This window comes from Chinchilla lanigera, unplaced genomic scaffold (assembly GCF_000276665.1).
Source record: "Chinchilla lanigera isolate Chin_1 unplaced genomic scaffold, ChiLan1.0 scaffold00014, whole genome shotgun sequence".
NCBI lineage: Eukaryota > Metazoa > Chordata > Mammalia > Rodentia > Chinchillidae > Chinchilla > Chinchilla lanigera.
In genome coordinates this window covers 1,536,893-1,546,610 of record NW_004955415.1, presented here as the reverse complement: position 1 = coordinate 1,546,610, position 9,718 = coordinate 1,536,893, and the positions used below count along the sequence as shown (strand labels likewise).

Below are 9,718 nucleotides of genomic sequence, written 5' to 3'. Positions count from 1 at the left end.
TAGAAGAAAATCCTTAAGAAAACTTTTCATTATAAAAACCTTTTTAAAATTAAGAACGATATTAGTTATGAAAATCTTCAAATGTACACAAAACTAAACAGAGGAATATAAAAAACACCACATATCCAATAATACATTGTCTTGATTGTTGTAGTTTTGTATTAAATCTTAAAGTTGGACAGCATCAGTCCTCCAGCTTTGCTCTGCTGCCATGTTTGTCATACCTGCTTTTCTGTGTCTTATTTTTCTATAGAGACTTTGGAGTCAGTAAATACAGCAATATTCACAAAATAGTTTACTGGGATTTTAGTTGGCCTTGAGGTGAATCTACCAATAAATCAGAAAGAACTGACATCTCAACACTCAAGTCTTCCAATCAATGAACAGAGACTATTTCTCCCTTACTTAAACCTTCTTTCCTTATTTTATAGTTAGTTTTATCATTTTCCCAATATATCTTTTGTATGTATTCTCTTAGATTTATACCTAAGTATCTGTCTTTGCTAACTGTTCATTGGTGATATACAGGAAGGCAACTGACTTTTCTATATTGATCCTGTATCCTACAAATTTATTGCTATTAGTTCCAGTTTTGGTGGTTTTGTTTTTGGGTGGTGATGGTATAGGAGGTTCAACTCAGGGCCTTCACACTAAGTTACATCCCCAGCCCTTTTCAAATTTTTTATTTTGAGACAGGATGTCATTAGGTTGCTCAGTTGCCCAGGTTGGAGTGTGTAGTCCTCTGCCCCAGCCTCCTACAGTGCTGGGACTGTACACATGTGCCACTGTGCACATTTTTTTTGTTAATTCTTTAAAATTTCCTACATAGACAAATTATGTCATATCATCTGCAAACAATTTTATTTCTTCCTTCCCAATCTGTATACTTTTTTTTCCTTTTCTTTAGTTTAGAACACTGTTGAATAGGAATGCTTAAAAAGAACATCTTTGCAGTGTTCCCGACCTGGAACAATTGTATTCTGAATGTTTCCAAATGGGAAAACATTTAGTTTCTCAAGGGTGATGCTAGCCAAGCATTTATGTAGATGTCCTTCATCAAGCTAAAAAAATTTATTTTTGTTCTTAGATTTCTCAATTTTTTAAAGACCATAAATGAGCATTAGGTTTTGTCAAATGCTTTTTGTTGTAAATGGGTATTGGTTTCATATTTTCATAAAATTTTTCTTCTTGATGTGACATGATATGCTGATTTTAAAATGTGGAGTCAGTCTTTCTCTTCTACAGTAAATGTCCATGGGTTATAGTGCATGATTCTTTTTACACATTATTGCATTCTATTTGCTACTATCTTGGTAAGGGTTTCTGCATCTTTGCTCAGGAGAGATATTGGTACATAATTTTCTGTTCTTCTAATATACAGTGGTGCCGTGGTTCACAAACACTCTTGTTTGCAAATATTTTGGTTCACAAACAACATTTGGCAAAATTTTGTTTTTGTTTGCAAACTCTGTATTGGGTGACAAATATAACCATGATCATCTTTCCCACACAAACATAAATGTGGCCACCTTTTCCTAAATTCTAACAAATGAAGTTTGTGAACTGAGGTTCCACTGTATCCAGTTTGGATATTAGAGAAATGCTGCCCTCAGAATGAGTTCCTTCAGCTTTTATTTTCTAGAAGAATCAGTATCATGTGTTCTGTGAATGTTTGGTAAGTTTCTAGTGAGCTGGTAGACAACATCACTGGAACTATCTGGGTATAGGACTTTCTTTTTCGGAATATTACTAATCATTCATTTAACTCTGCAATCAATACAGGAACACTCATATTATCTATTGATATTACTCTGGTGTGAGTTCTGGTGGGTGGTGTCTCAAGGCATTAGTCCATTTCACTTAACAAATGTATTATAGAGTTGTTCATACTATTCTTTATTAACCTTTAGTATCAATGGGATCAGTAATGCTGGTTCTTTCATTTATGATGTTAGTAATTTGTGTCTTCTCTACCTTTTTTCTTCCTTAGCTTAGCTACATGCTTGTCAATTTTATTGATCTTTTAAAACAGCCAACTCTTGATCTTGTTGATTTTCTCTATCATTTTCCTGTTTTTAATTTCAATGATGTCTCTGTAATTTTTATTTCTTTTCTCCTACTTACTTAGGATTTAATTTATTCTTTTTTGTAGCTTCCTAATGTGGAAGCTTTGAACATTAACATCAGGTATTCCTTCTTCCCTAACATATGCATCCAATGCTATTAATTTTTCTCTAAACACTGCTTTCCTTGCACCCACAAGTTTGATAAGTGCTATTTTCATTAGGTCAATATATTTTTTAATTTCTCTCAAGGCTTCCTTTTTAAATATGTGTTAGGTGTGTGTGTGTGTTTGTCTTTTTGAAACAGGGTCTCGCTATGCAGTTCAGGCTGGCCTTGAGCTCAATTTGTAGCCCAGGCTGGTCTCAAACTCACAACAATCCTCCTGCCTCAGCCTCCCAAATGGTCGGATTACAGGCATGCGCCACCACATCTGGCTTAAGTGTGTTTTTTAACCTCCTATTAAACTGTTATTTTCCAGCAATCATTCTGTTAATTGATTTCTAGTTTGGTTATATTATGGTCTCAGAGCATACTTTATATGATTTCTATTGTCTTAAATTTTAGTTATGTATGGCCAAGAATACCTTGGTGGATATTACACATGATCAAGAGAAGAATGTGCACTCTGATATTACTGGATAAAGTATCCTATAAATGTCAACTGGATGCGGTTGATTGGTGGTAGGGATCAGTTCAGCTATGGCCTTACTGGTTCACTGCCTGCTGGATCTGTAACAGGCGGAAAGTTACACACACAGTTTTAGCAATGACTAGCATTTCATCATTTCATTTCATCTATTAACTTCCTTCTTATTTAATTTCATGGGAGAAAATGGCTCAATTTTGTCTTGATATGGGATAAATAAGATTGAGTCAATTTTTAAATCAGTTAGTCTAACAATATTATAAATTTATAAATAAGTTGTAGAAAGTTGAAAAAATAATGCACAGAGATCCTAATTTTTCTTTATCTAGTTTTTCACAATGATCATATATACAATATGAAAACCAGGAAATTGATCTTGGTACAATGTGTATGAGTCATTCTACATCATTTTATCACCTATGGAGATTTGGGTACATACCACTAAACAGCTAGAAAACAATTTTTTCCCCATGACAAAGTTCTCCCTCTGCTACCCCATTAATTTATCACAGTCTACTGATATTTTACCAGTATAGAAACATTACCATGCTGTATGTGCCTTCTCCCTCCTGTTTACTACAGTAGAGGGGTACCTCAGTTCACAAACTTGATTCTTTCCATGATTCTGGGTACAAACTGAGCTGGAGAAAAACTGAATCTAATTAAATGGTTAGGTTCAATGTTGACCTTGTGGGGAATTTGGATTCAGCCCTTGTCCAGTTTGGTTTACAACCAGAATCCTGGAAAGAAGTGAGTACATGAACTGAGGTATCGCTGTATATAATTTAAAAGCTATTTCCCATCCACACATGGATGAGTACATAGACAATGCTATAATTTTTGCTTGAACCATCAAGCATAATATATAAAAATCAAGAGATATAAAACTTATTGTACCTACCCATATTTTTCCATATTTAAATTCTTTCCACTATTTTTTACTTAATGTTTCAAGATTCCTTCTGTTAATATTTCATTTAGAGAATTTCCTTCAGCTATTACTTTAGGGTAGGTCTAATGGAGACAAATTCTTTTTGCTTTTCTTCATCTGAAAAGTCTTTTTCTCCTTTATTCCTGAAGAATATTTCACTGAATATAGGATTCTAGGTTGATAGTTCATTTTGGCTCCCATAGTTTCTAAGGAGAAATCTGCTGTTACATATTTTTCCCTTATAAGTACAGTGTCTTTTTTTTCTTCATCCAAGATGTTTTCCTTTGTTTTTAACTTTCATAAATTTGACTGTGCTGAGTCTTGATGTGTATTCCCTTGAGTTCATTCTGTCTGGAATGAACTATGCTTCTTGAACCTGTGCATTTACATAGACTGCCAAACATGGAAACTGTCAGCCATTGGTCTCTCAAGTAATTTCTGAGCTTCTTTCTCCTGAGATTCTGAAAAGTAGATGTTGTCTTTTGCTTTATAATCTTCCCAGATCTCTTAGCCTTATTTTGATTTTGCTGTGTGTTTTCTCTGATTTTTCAGTTCAGAGTTTCTGTTCTTCCACCTTCAAGCACAAAAGATTTTTCCTTTTTCTCTTCATTTTGCTTTTAATCTCATCCACTAATGCTTCTTTATTCTGACACTGTGTTCTTTAGTTCTGAAATTTTCATTTTGTTCTTCCTTGTATCTTCTATTTCTTTGCTGATCCTATTTTTTAAAAATTTGTTTCAATGTTGTTCATAAGTGCTACATAAGGATCTTATGACTGTTTAAATAATTCAGACAATTCTCATCTTGGTGTTGCTATATATTTGTTTTCTCACTCAAGTTCAGATTTTCCTGGTAGAGGCATGGTTAAGATGTGGACATTGTGGGCTTCCTGTTATGAGGCTTAGATTTTACTGAACCACCTGTTCAACAACCTCCTCTGACAATGTACCGATGCGGAGCAGCCAGGGAACTGCCTCACTACTGTGACATGGTGGTGGAAGTCTGAGTTCCACAGCCAGCCACGGCTGACACCTGTGGGGAGCATCTTGTTGCTGCAGAGCAGCAGTAAGAGCATAGCTCCTTTCTCAAGCTTTTGTGAACTGGGCTAGGGTAGCTTCCCTGAAATGAGACAGGGGAGCCTCACTACGCTTTTTTGGTCTTATTACGATGCCACGGGGGAAGCTTCATTGCTGCTGGACAGTGGTGAAATTTCTGATCCTCTATTAGTTCTCATCTGACACCATCCTTGCAAACAAGGGCATCTCATTACTGCTAGGTTGCGATGTGTGATGGTGACTTTGCATTGTCAGCTTGACTGCACTGAGGGATGCCTGGAGAAACTTTGTAAAGCATTACTTCTTGGTGTGTCTGTGAAGGTGTTTCCAAACAAACTGGTAAGTGAGTCAGTGGATTGAGTTTTAAAGATCCACTTTCAATGTGGGCAAGTACCATCTTATTGACTGGGGTCCTGAAAAGAAGACACAGGAGAAATAAGAAGCTTGCTTTGTGTTTCTTCCTCTGGAACTGGAGTCTTGGACACCAGACTCCAGTTCTTCAGCCTTTGTAACCTCGGACTTGCAACAATGGCTCTCTGGGGCTCCCAGGCCTTCAACCTCAGGCAGGGCTGCACTGTCAGCCTCCCCGGTTCTGAGCCTTTGGACTTCTTGAACTAAGCCGTTCTACTGATTTCTATGCCTCTCCAGCTTTTGGACAGTCTAGTGGGAATTTTCAGCCTCTATGATCGTGTAAGCAACTCCTTTAGTAAATCTGTGTGTGTGTGTGTGTGTGTGTGTGTGTGTGCGTGTTATGGTTTGTGTCTGGGTGTCCCCCCAAAGACACATGCAGTCATGGGGCAGGCTTTTGGAGTTTATGATTGATTCATGGGTGTGAGTGCTACACCCACCCTGGGGTGGATAGTTTGTATATGTAAAGGAAAAAAAGAGGATGCTTCCCCTACTCCTTCCCGTTTGCTCTTGCTGCTTTGGCTACTGGCGCCGCTATGAACTGTTGCCCTCTGCCGTGTACCACCCTGCCTTGGAGCCGGCCGAGTATGGACTGAAACCTCCACAAACTGTAAGCTCAATAAATCTTTCCTTCCTTAGTTTTGGGCATCAGTTATTTTGTCTCAGCAACAAGAAAAAAGTAACAAAGACAGTGTGTATGTGTGTGTACGCATGTATGAGCACACACATTTTATTGATTCTGTTTTGCTGGAGAACCATGACTAAAGTGAGGCAGAAGCCTAGGTATTCACTAGCATTTTCAGGAAAGGTGGTTCATTGTTGCATAGGGAAATGAAAGCCTGAGCTACCCAGCTGGCCCTGTTGACTGTATCAGGAGGAAGGTGAGGGCATCTTGTGATAGTAAAGAGTCACTCAAAGTCTAGCTTCCCAGTAGCCCTTTGTGAGTGGGGGTGACCAGAGGTGTTGTGTTTGTTTTGTTTGTTTGTGATGCTTGATGGGTTGTGAAGCAGTTATCTGCAAGGCTCCTGTCTTGACTATCCCTTTCTTGTTCCTTTGCTATAGACAGTAGGTTTTTCTTGGGAGCTTTTTTGGTCTCTGTATGTTGGCATTTTCAGGATACCCACTTCTCTAGCATCTGGCTGGAAGGCAATCACTTCCCTGCCATTCTTCAAGTCCTGGTCACTTCTTCTTGCCATCAGTTAGAGCCCCTCATGCACATTGTCTCTCCTCGCCCCAGGGCAGGGAGTGAGTCTATTGAGCAAGGAGAATAAAGAAAAGTACATATAAGCTATCTTTTCAGAACTCAGGCTTTTTATCTTTCAGAATGTGAAATCAAATTCCAGATGTCATATTTTATCCATAAAGATTTCAGTTTGTATAATAGTAAGTATACTATTTAAAAATATAACCATGATACTGTCACCCTAAATTTAAAATATTTAATACCTAATAATAATCCTTCAATTTCTTTGTGATTCCATAAACATGTCATTTTAGATTTGTTACGTTCACATAAAAATCCCAGATAAGATACACAGAGTTTTCTTCTTGGACCAAAACAGTTCTCCTCCCTTTGTTCTACTCCTGTCATTTATTTGAAGAAATGTCTTGTGGTGTGCATGTGTATAACACAAATATTATTTACATATGCATGTTATAGATGCATATATGGATGACAATATTCTTGAAGTATCATGACCCCCCCTAGTTCCTGGAACCAGGAATTAAATACAGAGATATGATATTTGGCTTCAATGTTTTTAATAAAAGGTAGGTGTTTCTCTCTCCCTCCTAGAAATGTAATGTCTGATTGTGTCAATTTTCAAAAGTTAATAATTACTCGGTAGTTTGGGGGTAACAATCTGAACCGTTCACTTAAAAGTTCCTTCAGTGCTTTTCGCACAGTGCAAGGCTTGTCAAAAATTGCTATTTTGGAACTGATACTGAAATTGACAAAGGGTGTGCTTCTTGCGGGAAGGAGGCCACACTGCATTGCAGGATGTTTAGCAGAATCCTGAAACTCTCACCATCCACTCTACGCTATCTTGTTGTAGAAGTAAAAGTATGTAGACATAGGCAAATGTCCATCAGGGAGAAAATAGCCACCAGTTGGGGACCTGTGAGCTAATGGTTTTAGCAGTCATTATTGCCATTGGTAACTGCTACCTGGGTCCATAATTTCTGGAGGGGTCATGTAACTTTGTTTTCTAACTTACAATCAATTTTTTTTTTTCAAAAGAAGTATGTTTTCTGAGTCTTTCCAGTAAACTCAGAATATTTGTTTGGTCCTTTCATTTATCAGTGTCTTTAAGATAATGGGCCATGCCTCCAAAAGTGACCAATTGCTTGAGTATCATTTGAATTGTGGATATTTATAGGAATACTTCAATCTTTACACTCTATTCTCCTTTTGATCCCAAATTTCCTCATCATTCAACCAAGAGATCTCTTTTAAGCTAGCTCTGATTCCTTGTGACATAGCCCTAACAGTCTGATAACTTCCTTACTTTCAGGCCCAACAAGACAGCCCAGACTCACCTTAAGTATGTCCTGCTCAAGACTCAGAATTAGCCACTCATCCAAGGAGTCCTAATTGCTTTTGTCAGCAAATGGTATTTAGAAGCCACAATCTCATCTCAATGGGTGTTTTATCACTGCTGAGTTGTCAGTACTTCTAAGTCTTTGTAGTTCATAGAAGTAGGAGATGCACTTAAAAAAAAAAAAAAAAAAACCCAGGATTTCATACTGTCATTTTAATTTAATTTGTAAAAATTTTTACTTCTGGTTTATATGCAGTCTTTTATGCCGAAACCATTCTAATGACATTAACATAGTTTTTATATTTGCCTTCTTTGTTGTCTTGCACATTACTGTGACTGGACACAATTCAGATTTGTGCTTATTCCATGTTTAAATCATATCTCCCTAGGTAGATAGGTATGGTTCAAACATTGTTTAACATTTTAAGTAGTTGTCCAGCTTGTCAGTAATTGCTCAGCTGTGCTATGTGGCAGATTCACTTACGTGTTTTCAGTGTTAACACTGCTCTACTAAAATTTAATCTTATTTTTAATGTATAAAGTATCCACCTAATTTCAGAGTTACAACTATAAAACCAGGCATATTTTGAAAAGTCCACCTTTCATCTTGGTCTCTTCTGCCACATTCTCTCTTTCTCCTACAGATTAATCATTTTAATAGATTTTCTTTAGACTTCTACTTTAAAAAATTGAAAACACACACACACACACACACACACACACACACACACACAAACCCAAAAGGAAGCATACAATGTTTCAAACTCTGCATCTTGCATTTTAAAAATATTGAGAAAATATACATAAAATTTACTATATTAATTTTAGGTGCACAGGTTTGTAGTATTAAGTACGTTTACAGTATTGTGCAAAGTCACTCTGATGTATTCCTACGACTTGTTCCATCATTCTAAACAGAAAACTCTGAACCCTGAAACAGTAACTATTCTTTTTTCCTTAGCCCAGGTAGCCTTTATTTTACTTGTTGTCTCAATGAACTGCCTGTTCTGTCAGAACCTTGCTTTTTTAAAAACTATCTATGATAGAGATTCTCCAGAGGAGCATACAATTTCCTCTCATTCACTTTTTACAGTTGCATAGTATTCCATAGCGTGGATTAAACTACATTCAACCAGCTCCTTTTTCATGGGATATTGTGTTCTTAGTCTTTTGCTTTGCAACCATAGCTAAAATGAATAGTTTAGCCTAACACCTATCACTCCTCTAAGGCTAGAGGCATACAATATTTTAGAACATTTGGATTTACTGTGACAGGCAGGAGGGAAACTTGAAGTTATTTAAGTATTAAACGTAAAATCATACACAGGATGTTTTAAAGTGTATGAATAAAACTCTGCTTTTAGCCAAGAGATTGTTACTTCCTTTCACTCTTCTAGTCAAAACACTGTACGTATTTGAAGCAAGTACACCAGAAATACCTCTATGGCTCTAATTTTATTGGATTTTTAACAGACTCGTGCCTAACACAGCTTACGCAGCTCCTGCTTGGTAAGAACGTTGTAAGAAGGGTCACTACCTTGAGTCTTTGCTGACTACTTTGGAGAAATAAAGTAAGGGTTGTGCCAATACTGCGAGATTTCCGGCTGTCAACTAGCACACCCGGGCAATGTGAGAAAAAGCAATGTATGTGTATGACCCAGACACTGTTCCCCTGAGTCAACTTCCCATTTGGGCTTCGATGGCCATTCTTAGTTTTCAGAAGTGTTTGGTTTTTCAAATCATGAAACCCCATTGACCAAGGACTTAGGGACTTCATGGAAGCAGGGTCACTAACGAAAACCCTACAGCCTGGTGGGCGCAGAGGTACCCTAGGTGCAGAAGGCTGCACCAACTGCCAGGGTTTACTCCTTCATCGGAAGGGGTCCAGCCAGGAACTAAGCACGCTTCCCAGCCCCATTTACCACCCTGCCACCCATCCTCCACCCGCATCAACAAAACTTGGGGTGTCTGGCCCCTCTGTAGATGCAAACTCGGAGAGCGCACTCCCCCCAACCCCGGCCTGGCCGGGCGCCGCCCAGGCCCCCTGCGGCCCGCGAGCTCCCAGCCGGCGCCG

General features: G+C 37.9%; 1 long non-coding RNA gene across 1 annotated transcript; it reads right to left on the bottom strand.

The window, feature by feature from the left end:
* Nucleotides 1-3,015: 3,015 nt before the first annotated feature.
* Nucleotides 3,016-7,801, bottom strand: LOC102007111. Its single transcript, XR_260258.2, has 3 exons — nucleotides 7,643-7,801; nucleotides 6,229-6,355; nucleotides 3,016-5,109 (listed from the first exon to the last, which is right to left on the bottom strand). It is a non-coding gene; the product is annotated as an uncharacterized LOC102007111 (long non-coding RNA).
* Between the last annotated feature and the right edge of the window lie 1,917 nt (nucleotides 7,802-9,718).